At 43.0% G+C, this 18,983-nt stretch overlaps 1 protein-coding gene across 1 annotated transcript in view; it reads left to right on the top strand.

The window, feature by feature from the left end:
• Positions 1–18,983, top strand: part of ACOXL (acyl-CoA oxidase like) — a 340,428-nt gene that overhangs the window by 189,063 nt on the left and 132,382 nt on the right.

Below are 18,983 nucleotides of genomic sequence, written 5' to 3'. Positions count from 1 at the left end.
TTTTGGGTTTGTTATTGTAGGTCTTTTCCTTCTCTTGTGTTTCCTGCCTAGAGAAGTTCCTTTAGCATTTGTTGTAAAGCTGGTTTGGTGGTGCTGAATTCTCTTAGCTTTTGCTTGTCTGTAAAGGTTTTAATTTCTCCGTTGACTCTGAATGAGATCCTTGCTGGGTAGAGTAATCTTGGTTGTAGGTTTTTCCCTTTCATCACTTTAAATATGTCCTGCCACTCCCTTCTGGCTTGCAGAGTTTCTGCTGAAAGATCAGCTGTTAACCTTATGGGGATTCCGTTGTATGTTATTTGCTGTTTTTCCCTTGCTGCTTTTAATATTTTTTCTTTGTATTTAATTTTTGATAGTTTGATTAATATGTGTCTTGGCATGCTTCTCCTTGGATATATCCTGTATGGGACTCTCTGTGCTTCCTGGTCTTGAGTAACTATTTCCTTTCCCATATTAGGGAAATTTTCAACTATAATCTCTTCAAATATCTTCTCAGGCCCTTTCTTTTTCTCTTCTTCTTCTGGGACCCCTATAATTTGAATGTTGGTGCATTTAATTTTGTCCCAGAGGTCTCTGAGACTGTCCTCAATTCTTTTCATTCTGCTCTGCAGTAGTTATTTCCACTATTTTATCTTCCAGGTCACTTATCCGTTCTTCTGCCTCAGTTATTCTGCTATTGATCCCTTCTGGAGAATTTTTAGTTTCATTTATTGTGTTGTTCATCATTGTTTGTTAGCTCTTTAGTTCTTCTAGGTCCTTGTTAAACATTTCTTCTATTTTCCCCATTCTATTTCTAAGATTTTGGATCATCCTTACTATCATTATTCTGAATTCTTTTTCAGGTAGACTGCCTATTTCCTCTTCATTTGTTAGATCTGGTGGGTTTTTACCTTGCTCCTTCATCTGTTGTATGTTTCTCTGTTTTCTCATTTTGCTTAGCTTACTGTGTTTGGGGTCTCCTTTTCGCAGGCTGCCGGTTCGTAGTTCCTGTTGTTTTTGTTGTCTGCCCCCAGTGGCTAAGGTTGGTCCCGTGGGTTGTGTAGGCTTCCTGGTGGAGGGGACTAGTGCCTGTGTTCTGGTGAATGAGGCTGGATCTTGTCTTTCTGGTGGGCAGGTCCACATCTGGTGGTGTGTTTTGGGGTGTCTGTGACCTTATTATGATTTTAGGCAGCCTCTCTGCTAATGGGTGGGGTTGTGTTTCTGTCTTGCTAGTTGTTTGGCATAGGATGTCCAGCACTATAGCTTGCTGGTCGTTGAGTGGAGCTGGGTTTGGTGTTGTGATGGAGATCTCTGGGAGATTTTCGTCATTTGATATTACGTGGAGCCGTGAGGTCTCTTGTGGACCAATGTCCTGAACTTGGCTCTCCCACCTCAGATGCACAGCCCTGACCAAGAGCCTGTCATCTACAAGGCTCAGAATACAAGGCAGAAAAAAAGAAAGAAAGAAAGAAGATAAAATAAAATAAAATAAAAGTTATTAAAATAAAAAATAATTATTAAAAAATAATTTAAAAAGTAATAAAAAAAAGAAAGAAGGAAAGAAGAGAGCAACCAAACCAAAAAACAAATCCACCAATGATAACATGGGGTAAAAACTATACTAAAAAAAAGAAGAAAAAAAAAAAAAACCGGACAGACAGAACTGTCAGACAGATGGTAAAAACAAAACTGTACAGACAAAATCACACACAGAAGCATACACATACACACTCACAAAAAGAGAAAAAGGGGAAAATATATATATATCGTTACTCCCAAAGTCCATCTCCTCAATTTGGGATGATTTGTTGTCTATTCAGGTATTCCACAGATGCAGGTACATCAAGTTGATTGTGGAGCTTTAATCCGCTGCTTCTGAGGCTGCCGGGAGAGATTTCCCTTTCTCTTCTTTGTTCGCACAGCTCCTGGGGTTCAGCTTTGGATTTGGACCCGCCTCTGCGTGAAGGTCGCCTGAGGGCATCTCTTCTTCGCTCAGACAGGACGGGGTTAAAGGAGCAGCTGATGCGGGGGCTCTGGCTCACTCAGGCGGGGGGTAGGGAGGGGTACGGAGGCGGGGCGAGCCTGCGGCGGCAGAGGCCGGCGTGACGTTGCACCAGCCTGAGGCGCGCCGTGCGTTCTCCCGGGGAAGCTGTCCCTGGATCACGGGACCCTGGCGGTGGCGGGCTGCACAGGCTCCTGCGACGGGAGGTGTGGAGAGTGACCTGTGCTTGCCCACAGGCTTCTTGGTGGCGGCAGCAGCAGCCTTAGCGTCTCATGCCCGTCCCTGGGGTCCGCGCTGATAGCCGCGGCTCGCGCCCGTCTCTGGAGCTCGTTTAGGCGGCGCTCTGAATCCCCTCTCCTCGCGCACCAGGAAACAAAGAGGCAAGAAAAAGTCTCTGGCCTCCTCGGCAGTTCCAGACCTTTTTCCGGACTCCCTCCCCGCTAGCTGTGGCGCACTAGCCCCTTCAGGCTGTGTTCACGCAGCCAACCCCAGTCCTCTCCCTGGGCTCCGACCTCCGAAGCCCGAGCCCCAGCTCCCAGCCCCCGCCGCCCCGGCGCGTGAGCAGACAGGCCTCTCGGGCTGGTGAGTGCTGGTCGGCACCGATCCTCTGTGCGGGGATCTCTCCGCTCTGCCCTCCGCACCCCTGTGGCTGCGCTCTCCTCCGTGGCTCCGAAGCTTCCCCCCTCTGCCACCCGCAGTCTCCGCCCGCAAAGGGCCTTCCTAGTGTGTGGAAACCTTTCCTCCTTCACAGCTCTCTCCCAGAGGTGCAGCTCCCGTCTCTATCCTTTTGTCTCTGTGTTTCCTTTTTTCTTTTGCCCTACCCAGGTACGTGGGGAGTTTCTTGCCTTTTGGGATGTCTGATGTCTTCTGCCAGCGTTCAGTAGGTGTTCTGTAGGAGTTGTTCCACGTGTAGATGTATTTCTGATGTATTTGTGGGGAGGAAGGTGATCTCCGCATCTTACTCTTCCGCCATCTTGAAGCTCCTCCACTCTGCGGCTTTTTGAGTGAGCCATTGCTCAGGCTATTTTAAAGCCCTGATGGCCTGGTTTCCAGGGCAGGGTGTGAACAGTTCAGAAATGTCAGAACAACAGAGAACCTATTTCTCCCTCTCTTGCTGGAAGAGACCAGAGCAAAATGATCAAGGAAAAAGTACTTTATTTCTTCAAAATTATTATTTTGAGCCTTTAGCAGGTGTGCTTCTTATGTATAACAGCTTCTTCCCAAGTCTGAGGTGGTAGGTCTCATGTTCATCTTTTCCATACCAGAAGTTGAGGGGTTATTCAAGAACATTCCAACATAGCCCTCGAGCCTTACTCTCTTAATCTGTAAAATGGGGTAACGCCTACCTCACAGGGCTATTGAGAGGAGGAAAATGATTAAGTGATATAATAAAACGAAGTTTGGGTCAAGCACCCAGCTCAGTATCAGGCTTGTGGCAGATACTCGATAAATGTTAGAATGCTGATGGTGAAAGTGAGTCACTACTCCCTTGCAGGGGAAACACTCTGGGGCCTGATCACACTCAGTCAGAACCTGATCTCATGTGGTTTGCCCGGGGATGAGGGGGTTTACCCTGTGGTTATGACGGGGGAGGGGAGGCAAGGCTGAACTTCTCCAGGCTGGAAATGCCACCAATTTATGTTTCCATAAATACAATCAGTTTACCTTTATAAAAGTTACGAAGGATTCCTGAGGGTTTGTGAAGATGCCTTTGCTTCTGTAAACTAACACCGCGCAGAGGGCCTGCCCGGACTGCCGTGATGCTGAGGGGGACCAGGGGAAGCAGCAGGGCATCAGAGGATGGCTCCCGGGACAGGAAAGCTGGGATGCTCACAGGACTTCAGGCTCTGTGGGCAGTGGGAACCCAGAGTGCCCGCTTCTGTGACTCAAGTGGCCATTTTCAGAAATGAAGCAGGTCCCCCCAAGGATAACGGGTTCCTTGAGGTTGGAGTATACGGCTGCCCACGGGAGCACCCTGTGTGACCCTCCCTGGCCCATGTGGCTTGAAAATTCCAACAGGGGCTGAATCTTGTCATTCCTAGACAGAGCCAAAGTGCTAAGTGCACATACTCCTGGGAGAGGTGATGCGACAGCCGCCTGTGATGTAACTTACATGGTAGGGCTGATTTGGAAGCAGATTCTGAGAGTGGGAAGGATTCTGAGAGTTAAGGGGGAGGACAATGGGCTGGAAGAAAGAGAGCACAGAGGCCTTGAGAAGGGGAAGGGCCTGTGGCCAAACGCGGGCAACTCTGCTCCCTCCACGTCTGGCCTGGGACTGATCACCTTTCTCTGGAGCAGCTGATTCTCCCAGTGTGTGTGCGGAAACACTTCGCCACTTTGGAAAGGAGCAGCAGGCTACCGCCATTTAAGTAAGGATTTCAGGAAGTGAGAAAAGAAAAAAAGTAAAAAACTAGCTGGAAGCTGGAGTGTATATTTATGATGCAGAACATTTAATGACATGAAGAGGCAGAGTGGCAATTTAGGATTTTTTATGTTGTCTCCCAAGAATCATAGGTATATTTGCTAATTAAAGAAGGGTTTGGGTGGAGGAGGCATCATTCTCCTGCATATTGTGGGGTGTAATCGCAAATACCTTGACATTTATTCGAATTCATAAGATTTGGAAGAGAGAGAGAAAAAATTAGCATAATTTGTTGAAATATTTTGGAAAAATGTGACATGACTGTTTTCAAATGTTTTTACTACCAAAAAAGACCATACCCTCAAATAATATTTATGGACCAAAAACTCATGGGATGGGTCAAAATTCTTAGAATGGCTATTCTGGGTAGGAGAAATAGAGTTATTTTCTTTTTTTCAATTGTCTGTATTTAATTTCAAAGAAAATGTTAGTCCTTTATAATGATGGGACTGCAAATTTAAAATCTGCTTCTTTTCTTTTTTTTTGCAATAGAGTTACATGATGGAAAACCGAATCTCAGGCTTAAAATGTGACACAGATGTGTTTGTAACTTTTGAAGGTGACAATGTTGTAATGCTGCAGGTAAGATTTGGAAATGTTTATTCTTTTTAAACAGCATAATTTTCAAGATCAAGAGTTATCCAGAAATCTGAAATGCCTTATATGTTTTATCTTCATCTGATGTCTTCACTTAATTGGCAGGTGTTTTTCCGTTAAGCACTTGATTTTTGCAGTAGTTGAATTGAGGGGATGTTAATTTATTTATTTCCTAGCTGATCTTTGATGCTGAACTATATCTTTTTTTGGCTTAAGAAAACTACTTCTTGTACATATGGAGTCATATAGATTCTACTGGGAAGGCTATTCCCAAAGAGTTTGTAAGGTCCAATTTAAAATACATAGAGTGAATGAAAATGAAAACATAACATATCAAAAAATGTTGGATGCAGATAAAGCAATGCTTAGAGGGAAATTTATAGCATTAAATGCTTACTTTAGAAAAGAGAATATGTCTCAAATCAAAAATTTTTTTCCCACCTCCAGAAAATAAAAAAGTGGAGCAAAATAAGCATAAACCAAGCATAAAAAAGAGACTAACAAAGAAAAGAGCACAAATCAATGAAACTGAAAAAGGTGAAAAATCCATGAAACAGAAAGCTGATTCGTTGAAAAGAATCAATAAAGTTGTTAACTCCCTAGCAAGAATGACAAAGACAAAAAATAGGAAGACTCAAATAACCAGTATTAGGAATGAAAAACAATATGTAACTAGATATCCTGCAGCCACTAAAATAATAATGAGGGAATACTAGAAAATAACTTTGCATTAATAAATTTGATGACTTAGAAGAATTACCAATTCCTCAAAAACCACAAAGACCCAAATGCAGCCACTTGAGATAGACAACCTGTGTAGTCCTATAATAGAAAAGAAATTTAATAATAATACAAAAGCTCCCCACAAAGAAACCTTCAGGTGTAGGTTTCACTGGAGAATTCTATCAAACATTTAAAGAAGAATTTTACACAATCTCTTGCAGAAAATAGAAGAGAAGGAAACAATTCCCAACTCGGTTTTATACAGCTCATATTACTCTGACACCAAAAGTAGAGAGTACAAAAAAGGGGAAGCTACATATCAAAAACTTGCATGACCTTAGATACAAAAATCCTCAACAAGATTTTAACAAATTAAATCTGGCAGTGTATAAAATGAATTATATGCCATGAAGAAGTGGAATTCATTCCTGGTATACAAGGCGGCTTCAACATTCAAAAGTCAATCAATGTAATCCATCATATCAAGTGACTGAAAAAGAAAAACAATCATATGATCATGTTGGTTTACACAGAAAAAGCATTTGACCAAATCCAACAATGGTTCATGATAAAATCTCTCGGCAAACTAGGAGTAGAGGGGAATTTCTGCAACTTGTGGATAAAAAAGTATCCACAAAAAAACTGTAGCTAACATCATGCTTAATGGTGAAACACTGAATGCTTTCCCCCTAAGATCAGATATAAGTCAAGGATGTCCACTGGTGCCACTGCTACTCAACATGGAGTTGGAAGTTATGGTGAGGGCAGTCAGGCAAGAAAAAATAAATAAAATACATAGAGATTAAAAGGGAAAGAAATGAAAACTGTTTTTATTTGCAGATTACATCATTGTCTACATAGAGAATCCAAGGAATCTGCAAAAAACTTCTAGAACTAATAAGTGAGTTCAGCAAGACCACAGGATATAAGATCAATACACAAAAATCAGTCAGATTCCTATATACCATTAAGGAACATGTGGAAACTGAAATTAAACATATAATATCATTTACAATTGTTTCAAAGAAAATAAAATACATAGGTGTAAATCTAACAACTATGTATAGGATCTTTATGCTGGAAATTACAAAATGGTGTTGAAAGAAATCAAAGAAGTCCTAAGTGAATGGGGAGGCATACTAAATATATTCATGGATTGGATGACTCTGCACAGGAAAGATGTCCATTTTGCCAGAACTGATCTATCTATCTATATATATTTATATAATGAGATTCCTACCAAAATCACAACAAAGTTTTCTGTAGACATAGACAAACTTATCCTAAGACGTCATCGAAATGGTGGAAGAGGCGTTTTCTGCCATCTTTCCCCCAAAGAACACCAGTTTTGACAAGTATTCATGGATGAGAGTTCCTTTGTGAAAGTCCAGGAGTCCAGTGGAGAAGTTCCAACACATTGTTGGAACAAACAAACAAACAAAAAATCTGAGATTGAACACATTGAAGAGGGTAAGAGGAACAGTTTCACTTTACCTGCGTTACTCCTCTCCCAGGGTGGCACAGCTAAAGGACAAAAAGACCTTCTTGGCTGGTGGTTTCTCCCATGGGGAAAATGAGAGCATGTGGGTGAGGACCCAGCTTCCCCAGCTGTGCAGGACACTGCTGTAGTAATCAAAACAGTATGGTACTGGCATTAAAAAAGACACATCGACCAATGGAACAGAATCAAGAGCCCAGAAATAAAGCCGTGCATATATGGTCAACTAATATTTGATAAGGGAGCCAAGAGTATACTATGAGTAAAGTAAAGTAAATTATTTGGGGGCAGTTATTTAAGAATTGCCATTTAATGTGGGCTGGATTAAAAATTGCTTTTCTTCTGTCTCCCTCCTACCTAAATGTTGTTTTAAAAAACACTCCTTAAGAATATTCAGTAATCAGACATGGCACTAATTCACATTCTCCATCTCAGCTGATAATCCAAGTGTGTGAGGTTTTTCAACAATTTTCTCTTCAGGAGTATATTTTAAACTCAAGCGTGTGGTTCAACATCGCTTGACCCTGAAGTTGTGACTCAGTGCTTTAATTGCAAGCTCTAGCTTGTAGACGCTATGGAAAGGTTGTTTAATTTAGTTATGGGAGTAGTCACAATTTCTAACTATGAAGCGAAGTGGAAGCAGAGGAGAAACAGGGACAGCTTGCTTATTGTCATATAAATGGGAGCATGGGCAGTGAAAAAGAGGGACTCTGGACCATGGAGGGCAGGGATGCAGGGATGTTGGGCTGGAGGGAGGCTGAGCTGCCTGCTCAGGAGGACGTGTGTCATCACAAAGAGGCAGAGCACCCATGCAGTAAGAACCCATACAGGGTTTTGAGGCCCAGGCTGAGGAAGGAAGCCAGGGATGGTCCAGTTTCACAGTCTGCTAGAAAGGAGATCACCAGAGACCTTATAACCAGATTGTGGGGCTTCCCTGGTGGCGCAGTGGTTAAGAATCCGCCTGCCAATGCAGGGGACACGGGTTCGAGCCCTGGTCCGGGAAGATCCCACACGCCGCGGAGCAACTAAGCCCGTGCGCCACAACTACTGAGCCTGCGCTCTAGAGCCTGCGAGCCACAACTCCTGAAGCCCACGCACCTAGAGTCCGTGCTCTGCAACAAGAGAAGCCACTGCAATGAGAAGCCCGCACACTGCAATGAAGAGTAGCCCCTGCTCGCCGCAACTAGAGAAAGCCTGCGCGCAGCAACAAAGACCCAACGGAGCCAACAATAAATACATTAAATAAATAAATTTTTAAAAATACCTTTAAGAAACCAGATTGTGTAGGCCTTCTTTGGCCAATTTTCCAGATAGACGTCTCCCAGACACATGCTGGAAAAATACTACCTCAAGCTATGATCAAAGCTTATCAAGAGCTGGAAACACTGATTTTATAAGTGGTGTGGATCAGGGGTCCCCAACACCACCCCCAGGTTTGATAATTCTCTAGGAGAACTCACAGGATGCCACATATAGTCATACTCATGGTTAGGATTTATTGTAGCAAAAGGATAAAACACAAACTCGGCAAAGGGAAAAGGCACATGGGCAGAGTCTGAAGGAAACCAGGCATGAGCTTCCAAGACTCCTCTCCCAGTGGAGTCACACAGGACATGCTTAATTCTTCCAGCAGTGAATTGTGACAGTACCTGTGAAACGCTGTTTACCGGGGAAGCTCATCAGAGACTCAGCATCCAAGGTTTTTACTGGAGGCTGGTCACATAGGCACCCTCTGCCTAGCACATATTAGAATTCCAGACTTTCAGACAGAAAACAGGTGTTCAGCACAAACAGTATTTTTTTTTTTTTTAAACAGTATTGTTTACACAAAGTGTTTAGGCACAGAGAGCCACCCTTGTCAGTCACAGAATGGTGGGAACCCTCCCCACATCCAGGTTCCCAGATGCCAGCCAAGGGCATCCTTGCAAGCACACCCTTCCAAGAATAGCAGTTTCAGGCCTTCTGTGTTAACTCTTCTGCAGTGGTGCTCTAAGATAAGGCAGATGCCCTTCCTGATTTTATTGCTAAGAAAATGAAAGATTAAAGGTGGTGGTGAGCGGGGAAGCATTCCCACAACATCCAGAATTAGAAGGAAAGAAGATACTTAGACACTGCACCATAGATAAGAGGACTAAAAACCAAGGGGGTGACTTCTGGTTCGGGATGATGGCATGAACACCAACAAGGCAGCTCTTTCCTCTTCAATCCTTTTGAAATAACTAGAAGAAAGAATAGAGGGGAACAGATCTGCAGGGGCATTGACAGTGGTAGAGGGGCCATCAGAAGACAAAGGAGTTTGATAAATTTCTGGAGAATGGGAAGCAGATGGGATGGAATTGATGGATCAACTCAAGGGAACACTGATGGAAGTGGGAGTTGTTTCTTTTGGATGTCTCTGGAGAGATGCTGAGTCACAGGGATTGAGAGCAGGAGGGGGATTGGGGCAGAGAGCCAGGCATTTCTCTGAAGGCTTGTCTGATGGCAGGACAGCCATCCTCCCCACATCAGAGAACTTGACTACAGCAGTTGCATCTGCCACAGCTCTGGAAACCTACAGTAGGAAGGACACTTCGGTTGCCCAGGGAGGGCTTAGTCTCCTGGGGTGAGAGACTGAGATTTGCTGGGGAAGGAGTGGGGTGAGCCTGCCTGCTTGTTGCCAGTCGACACAGCCTACCAGGAAACCTACAGTTGACATGCCCTGCTTTGTACCCAGAGCTTTCAGACTGCCTGGCATCCACCCAATGGTGGAGAAGGTGGCGCTAGCTACCCTCCACTGGTCAACCTGGCCTTCCACTTGAGTGTTGGAGTCAGCCCATGTTGGGGAGGCTATCCCTCTCTGGGCTGGATTCTGTTTTGATTCCACTTATCGAAGCAGAGATAGAAATTTCAGGATACCAGGGGACAGAAACCGGTCAGTAATTTTCATAGTATTCTTCCATTACTTACAGGGCTTTCAACCCTCTGCCTGAAGGTGGGATTCTTTAGGGATCCTGAAGATACTAGAGCTGCTGTCCCATGATTGAGGAGATGTGGACAGAGCAGGCACGTGCTTCAGAGTTTCTGCAGGCTTTACATACTTCCCTTTAAGCAAGATAGAAGGTCTTCTGACCCTTTCATTATTTTCCTGGGGCAGAGGTTGTAGGCCCTTGGTGAAATTTAATTACACCCTTCACCAAATCCAATTACTGCCCACACCCATGAAATCCCATTATAACTTTCTTTTGCTTCATTAGAGGTACACTAGGACAGATCCCTTCTTAATCCACAGATATCCTAAGGAATATCAGTCAGAGGCTTTGCATACATTGTTTATTACTCCAAGAGCATATATGCAAAAATGCAAATGACCTACAGCCTGACTTGCTTAAAAACCAAGCATGTATCTAGTTTCCTGTAAGAAAGCTGATTCCTTAGGGATTTCAGGCCCCTAGGGGTATTTTCCCAACGATATTCAGATATTTTGTTTTGTTTTTCTTATTATTTCCAACTTTTGAAAATTTCAAACAGACATTTCAAGAGAAAATTGAAAGACTAGTGCAATAACGCTTGGGCATGTTTTCCACTTCCAAATGTTAACATTTTGCTATATTTAAGTGGTCTCTTTCTTATTCTCTTTATACACATATTTGTGTGTGTCTGTGTAACCATTTGAAAGTTGCAGACATCAGACACTTCATCCCTAAAAACTTCAACATTCATTTTCTAAAATAAGGACATATTCTTACAAAAGCACAGCACTATCATCACACCTAAGCAAATGAACAATAATTCCATAATACAGGTTATCTAATTAGGATGTTCAGAAACTTAAAGAAAAACCATAACACATGAAAGAAGGAGCAATATGAACAAGTAGAATAAGTGGCACTGGGAGAAGCAAAAACCAATTAATATCCCTGGAGATGTGTGATGACCTTGCATCCATAAGACGAAAACACCCTGCCATGACAAATGAGCACTCAGAGAACCATAGTGCATTAAACCATAGTAATCATAGTGCCAAGAACCATAGTAGATTAAAATGTATGTTTGCTTAATTTTAAAAAATCCAATATAAAGGCCAAAGGATAAATTTGAGAAAACTTCTTAGAATGAAGATCAGCAAAACTAAGTGAAGGTAAGTAAAAGGGAAAGGCTAAGAGAGATGGATGATCATGTCTAGGAAACTGATGACATTCCTGAAAGAGGGAGCAGAGAACACAGAAAGGCAGACAAATCCAGAGAAATAAAAGAAGACAATTTCCCAGATCTGAAAAAAGTCACAAGTCTTGATACTGGCAGGACCCACCAGAAAAGGTCAGAGCCTGAAAACAGCCTGGAGAATTTCAGATCACCAAGTAAGGACAAAGAGAGGGCCGCCAAACTTTAGACTGAAAAAACATCAGATTATTTACTAAGAAAAGAGAGTCAGATTGACCTCAGCCCTATTAGCGGTAGCGCTGAAGGCTGGGGCAGCGCCTCTCAACTCCACTGCACCCATACGTTCCTAGGGATCTTGTTCGCGTTCAGATTCTGGGGTGGGTCCGCATTTCTGCTTTCTAGCAAGCTCCTCGGTGATGTTGACGCTGCTGGTCTGTGGACCACACTTTGAGTGGCCAGGGTCTGAAATAAAATGGAACAATGCCTTTAGAATTCAGAAGAAAGTTATTTTGACTGTAAAATTTTATAGCTAGCTAAATTATTCATCAAATATGAGCCAGATTTACAGATATTCAAATGCTCAGGAAGTTTACCTTGCCATGTACTTTCTGAACAACATTACTTGTAGATGAACTGGAGAAAAGCATAAAAGGAATTAAGAATTAGAAAGACATCTCTGCTTTCTGGAGCTAATCCAAGAGGAGTTTCTTTATAAAGAAATACCTGTGTAGTAGTGGTGTCGCAGGCCCAGAACACAATTAGTCCAAATTAGAACAGGAAGTCAGAAGGATCAAAAGAATGACTTCGAGAAGGAAATGATTTCGGGTCAACAAATAGAATGATTAAGAAGCAGGGAGATCTTAGTGATGATGGAAAAGGCATATGGTTCTTCTTGAAACAAGGGGAGAAATAGTCCATTAAGACTCCAGGAAAAATAAAACTGCTCAATAAAAAGCATCTTCCAAATAGGAAGCAGACTAAAACATAACACAAGAATCTGTTTGACCTTGACATTTGGAAGCTGCTTCTTCTAGGAGAACAAAAACTACTTAAGAATGGGTATTTCTGGAGTGAGGTCCTGGAGGTAAGGGATTGGATAGGAGACATTTACTTTTTATTTAAGACCATAATATGGCTTGAAGTTTTTAAAAATTTCAAAAAAATTTTAAAAATTTAAAAATCAAATTTATTTAAAACCATTAAAAGAAATAGTCCCTCCCTTAAATATAAAAAGTGAGGGAGGGAAGAGAAGGAAGAAAGAGTAACAAAGAAAGGGAGGAAGGCCTCTTCAAGAGAATAAAGGCCACACACACACACGCACACCCACACCTTACTCTTCAGCCCTAATGTTCTCCCCACCCCCATCACTGGGGTGAATTCCAGATTCTTCTCCCAGATGAGCTGGACCTCAGGTATTACAATGGGGTTTGGGGACAAGTATGGTGTTGGGTGAGGACTGGACCTCAGGCTGCAGAACCTGGACCCCCTGTGCTCCTGGAAAGAACTGCACAGGAAACCAGAAAGGACATTCTCACTGCGGCCCCAGCCTTCTGGCTGTAGGTGAACCCTAGTGATCAGCAGGTGGAGATGTTGAGTTGCCAGAAAAAACACAGCGCAGATACTCCTAAGATCAGAGGTTGGGTCAACCCAACTGCAGGGCCTCGAGATGTGACAGGGTGAGAGAGCGGCATGGACATATATACACCACCAAATGTAAAATATATAGCTAGTGGGAAGCAGCCGCATAGCACAGGGAGATCAGCTCGGTGCTTTGTGACCCCCTAGAGGGGTGGGATAGGGAGGGTGGGAGGGAGGGAGACGCAAGAGGGAAGAGATATGGGGACATATGTATATGTATAACTGATTCGCTTTGTTATAAAGCAGAAACTAACACACCATTGTAAAGTAATTATACTCCAATAAAGATGTTAAAAAAAAAAAAAAGGGACTGAGATCTGGCTGCAAGAGCAGGGGTACGAGGAGCAGCCGGTACGGGGGTGGTCAGGCTGCAGATGACAGCTCTGCTTTCCTGAAAGGTGAAACTGCCTTCCTCTTCTGAGGGCCTCTTGGAGAGAGGGAACAAGGGCATGGGCTGAGGGTCTGCCTGACCCAGCAGAATCAGAGGCACATAGTTCCAACTGATCTTCCCAGAGACCTACAGATGGGGAGTTACACCCAGAATCACCCCTGATGATGGCAGAAGCAAAGAGAGGTGTGTGAAATGGGACCAGAGGTAGGCAGAGGCCAGCCTAGTGAAGGCTGCGAAGGCCATCGGTGGGGCAGCAAGAGCAGGCTTGGGACCGAGTCTCAGCCTAGAGGAAGGAGGTGCTGCCCAGGCCAGGGGGCTGGTATCGGAAATAGCGGGAGGGGGACAGCTCGAAGATCTGCTTAGGGGATAGAATCGATACGAAGCATTTACAAAATGTGCTCGTTCATTTTGGGGAACTTGGAGGGACTTTGAGATGATGCAGTCTTAGAAAAGCTGACCAAGGTAGTTTGAACAGACGTTTTAGTTTTCTCTTTTCAAATCCATTGACCCATAACACAGCTGGCACTAATTCTTTCAGAACCAGATGTTGCAGCATCTAACTATTGAAAGTTCTCCTCAAGAGCTCCATGTGTGAGGTTTGGGAGAAAGAGAGCCTTCTGAACCTTTATCTGTACGTCTGTGCTCATCAAAGTGACTTCATTTTCTGCACGGAAATCAATCTCGCTTCCTCCCTCTCTCTCGCTTTCCTTCCTCCCTCCCTCCCTCTCTCTCTCTCTGTCTCCTTGTCTTCCTTCCTTCCTTCCTTCTTCCTTCTTTCCTTCCTTTCTTCCTTTCTTTCTTTCCCTCTTTCTTTCTTTCTTTCTCTCTTTCCTTCTTTCTTTCTTTCCTTCCTTCTTTCTTTCTTTTCTTTCCTTCCTTCCTTCTTTCTTTCTTTCTTTCTTTCCTTCTTTCTTCCTTCCTTCCTCCCTCCCTCCCTTTCTTTCTTTCTTTCCTTCTTTCTTTCTCTTTTCTTTCTTTCCCGCTTCCTTCCCTCCTCCCTCCCTTCCTCTCTCCCTCCCTCCCTCCCTCCCTTCCTTCCTCTCTTTCTCTCTTTTGCTTTCCTTCTAGCCAGGGAATCTTTACAGATTGTCGTCTAAGAAATCTTACCTTGTTGGGATATCCAGCATCTAAAAGAGGAAAATAACGTCCTTAGTGGAGGATCATGTCCAGTTGGCCTTTTCTGCAGCCTCACTCCCTGGGTGACACCTGAGCTGCCCTAAGGTACCTTGAGTTGCCAGATGTAGCTGTAACAAAAACACAGAACATGCAGTCACATTTGTGTCTGCCTATCCTCCTGGGACCTTCAGGGCCAGGGCCAGCTTCGTGGGGCAAAATCTGTGCAGTTGTACAGGACCTTGTGCTCAGAAGGGCCTGTGCTTGGTTTGCTGCTCTGCTCTCATCATCTTGAAATTCTTAATAATTTTTTTTTAATAATAATCTTTTATTTATTTATTTATTTTTATATTTATTTTTGGCTGTGTTGGGTCTTCGTTTCTGTGCGAGGGCTTTCTCTAGTTGCGGCAAACGGGGGCCACTCTTCATCGCGGTGCGCGGGCCTCTTCACTATCGCGGCCTCCCTTGTTGCGGAGCACAGGCTCCAGACGCGCAGGCTCAGTAGTTGTGGCTCACGGGCCTAGTTGCTCCGTGGCATGTGGGATCTTCCCAGACCAGGGCTCGAACCCGTGTTCCCTGCATTAGCAGGCAGATTCTCAACCACTGCGCCACCAGGGAAGCCCCTTAATAATTTTTGAACAAGGGACCCTGCATTTTTGTTTTGCCCCGGGTCCCAAATTCCATAGCCGGTCCTGCCTAGGGCATGATTTGGGACCCCATCGCCACAAGTACTGCCACTTTGAGTGATTCCATCGCCCTACGTGGTATAGACCTGAGTGCAGCCTCACTGCCTGCCTTGTCCTGTTATAGAGCGGATGACATCTGCTGGCTTTTCCTTAGAGACCGTGTTTGCTATCCTAATTGACTCTAAGCGTTTCTGCCTTGGTAGCAGATACTACTTGTTAGACTTTTACATCCAAGTTTCACTGTAGCTGGCATAAATCAGTGAAATACTCAGCACGTAGAAATGCTAGTTGCTTCCTAGATGCCTTGAAAAGCCATTCGACCTAAAAAATAATTGTTACTGTTGCTCCATAATCAGTGTTCCCTGATGCATAGGATATTCGTTACACATGCATGTTTGTGATGTCATTATTGTGCATCCTTGCTCAGGCTCATGGCTTCCAGATGCTGGCCGTAGATTAGCTTGATTCCTTCTGCAGATGGGATCTTTTACAAAAGGCAAGAACATAGCTGTTCTGGCTGCTTAGTCCCCTGGAGTTCTCTTAAGAAAGGGACTCCTGAGCAGGTGCAGCAGGACTCAATCCCTGGGAATTTATCAAGTAAATAGAAGAAAATAAAGAGTATTCACATGTTGAACAAGAGAACTGTGTGAAGAGCCACAAAAACACCACCACCACAGAAACAATCGCCTGGAAAGAAAGAACCTCACAGGTTGTCTTAAGAAAATCTGGTGTAAGTTTTCAAAACACCAGACCTAGATAAGGATGTAATTACTTGTATTGAAAGGAAATATATTTTCTTTTATAAAATGGGTTTATTTTACTACTGGGTTCATTTTTTTTTTTTTTTAATTTATTTATTTAATTTATTTTTGGCTATGTTGGGTCTTCGTTTCTGTGCGAGGGCTTTCTCCAGTTGTGGCAAGCGAGGGCCACTCTTCATCGCGGTGCGCGGGCCTCTCACTGTCGCGGCCTCTCTTGTTGCGGAGCACAGGCTCCAGACACGCAGGCTCAGTAGTTGTGGCTCACGGGCCCAGTTGCTCCGTGGCATGTGGGATCTTCCCAGACCAGGGCTCGAACCCGTGTCCCCTGCATTGGCAGGCAGATTCTCAACCACTGCGCCACCAGGGAAGCCCTGGGTTCATTTTTAAATAATGAAATCTCTATTACAACTAAAACATTCAATGTATACAAATTTTACTGAATTTCCTAGTTTTGATCATCATTATTGCACGTGAGATATCACTTTTGGGGTAATCTGGGTGATGACTAGATAAAACCTCTCTGTTCTATTTTAATTTTGCAACTTTTTGTGTATATGATTATTTTAAAATAGAAAGTTAAAATTATATATATATAAATATAGTATATTTTATATAATGTTATATAATTTATTTATATTTTAAAATTTATTATTATATAATTTATATATATTATATGTTATAATGTATTCAGGAACACATACATGAGGTCAAAAAAAGCACATCTTCATTGCATGCTCAGTTGAGAGGGTGACTGATCTATCTTTGCTTCCCACTGGTCATTTATCAAATAAAGCACTGAATTTAGAGACTGTCCTGCCCAAACCCCACGGTAGCTGATAGCTTCAACCACTTAATTCTTCACCAAGGGGCATCAATAGCAGAAAATAAACTCATTTTAAAAAATCAGGTTTTCTTGTCTCGTGACCTAGAAAAAGAGGAATGATTCCAAAAGCAAGGAGCAAAAAGTAAAGAGAAAGGAGCAAAGATCTAAACTGAAGAATCTGCTTTTGTGATATTAGCTAGGCCCCAGTGTGTCTATCTTTTAAGTTTAGCACCTAAACTGAGTTATTATGTTCTTCTAATTTTAAATCTAGTTAAAACGGGTTGATTTTCCCAATGTAAGTTGCTTAAATCAGAAAGGTGGACGTAGAGACAAAAGTTAAAGGAAATTATTAAAGAATTGAAAAGATCAGATGAGATACTAAACATAGGAAGGAGATTGGTTTATTTATTCACTTATTTAAGAAAGATTCCTCAACTCCTATCTCTGTGCTGCACATTGTTTGAGGGCACAAAGATGAACAAATTCCGACCTCCTGGCACTTACCTTCCAGGCAGCAGAAGGCCAAGAAACCAATAGCAAGTTGTAATGCTCTCTGTCCTCGGGTAGCAATAAATTCAATGTGGAAAAATAAAGCAAGTAAAGGTATGAGGGGAGGGGTGAGAATCGGACCAATTTTTAATGCTGGGAATGTTTTTGCTCTTGTAACAAGAGGGTGATGGAGTTAGAGCCATCATAACTTTAACAGATGAACAAAAACAAAGGATGTGTTCATCCTAGTGATGTCGGTGAAACTGACCTTGACTGCTATATCATTTTAAGTTTAATTCTAGTCAAAGTTAATTTCCCCCTTTTCCCATTGCTAGCAGTGTTCGATTTTTACACTTACTATGTATAGCAGAAGCCACAAAAAAGTTTAGGTCTTTTGACCCATAATACGGTGATCCTCAAGCTCATTGGATCTAATGCCCTCTTTCTCATAGTGAATATTTTGTGACACCCCCTTTATTATCCTGAAATGAAGTCATGGGTAATATAACTTATCTAGGCACATGATTTCAAGAATTCAAGACAATACTTCAAAGAAACAATAGGAATGTGTAATAAGCATAACAACATAGTAAGACTTAACAATGCCTCTATACATGGAGTTGCTGTAGCATCTCCAATGTAGACCAAAGTCCAGGCTATGGACCAATCATAACTGGGAACATCGCACCAGCTTACATGTCACTGACCTAAAGCCAGTCCCATGGCTGCCTCGAATTCAAGGGGACAGGGGAGTTTAATCTTCCACAGACCCGGGTCGGGGAGAACCTGAAAGCTTTAGTGTTAAGAGTCAGGCTCTGGGCTATCAATTGGCTTCATGAGTTTGAGCGCATGGCATTCAACAGGACACTGGATGTGGCACAGTCCTCTGTTGGGTTAGAGTGTCCCATGCATTGCCTGGCTCTGCCCACCAATGCCAATAAAGTCACCCAGGCAAATGTGCCTTGACAAGTTTCCAGCATCCCTCGCATAGCCAGGGTGGCCCTCTTTAAGAACCATTGCATCAGTCAAGCTCATTGGATTTATTCTCAGGTAATAATCAAAAAGAGGACAGTGCTATTTGTCTGAATATATTGATACCAAGGATATTAATGACAGTATAAAATTGGAAACAACGTAAATATCTAATTGAATGGAAATGTTTAATTAGATATGATTTCTCCAAAGAATATTATACAGCCATTAAACAGATAAATAGAATCCAAAACAGATTGTGAACGGAAAATATCATTTATGATATCCTATTGATTGAAAGCATTATAACATTTTATGTAATCTATATAAAAACATGAATGTATGTGAAATGAAATATTCTAAAATTGGTACTCATGTGAGAATGAATAAGCAACTTATGGCTGTGTAACAACCCCGCCCCCAAAGTTAGTGCCTTATGACGACACGCAGTCGTTAGTTCATCGTTTGTAGGTTGGCAGTTTGGGCTGAGCTCTCGTGACGTGATTCCTCTGCTGGCCTCGCCGGGACTCACTCCTGCCTGGCAGTCAGCTGGAGGCTCGGCGGGGCAGGCTGGCCCAAGGTGGCCTCGCTGACGTGCCTAGCAGTCGCTGCTCACTGTCACCTGGGCCTCTCTCTACAGCAGCCTAGCCCTGGACATCTTCTTTTAACAAACCTGGACAAGCCTGCAGTGTTTTAGGCCCACATTATAACTTTAAAGCTGTGAGGAAAGCGATTGATGGAGATTGTTTTAC

Source organism: Eubalaena glacialis, chromosome 14 (assembly GCF_028564815.1).
Source record: "Eubalaena glacialis isolate mEubGla1 chromosome 14, mEubGla1.1.hap2.+ XY, whole genome shotgun sequence".
NCBI lineage: Eukaryota > Metazoa > Chordata > Mammalia > Artiodactyla > Balaenidae > Eubalaena > Eubalaena glacialis.
The sequence above is the reverse complement of the archived record's forward strand: the minus strand, read 5'-3'. Positions and strand labels throughout refer to the sequence as shown.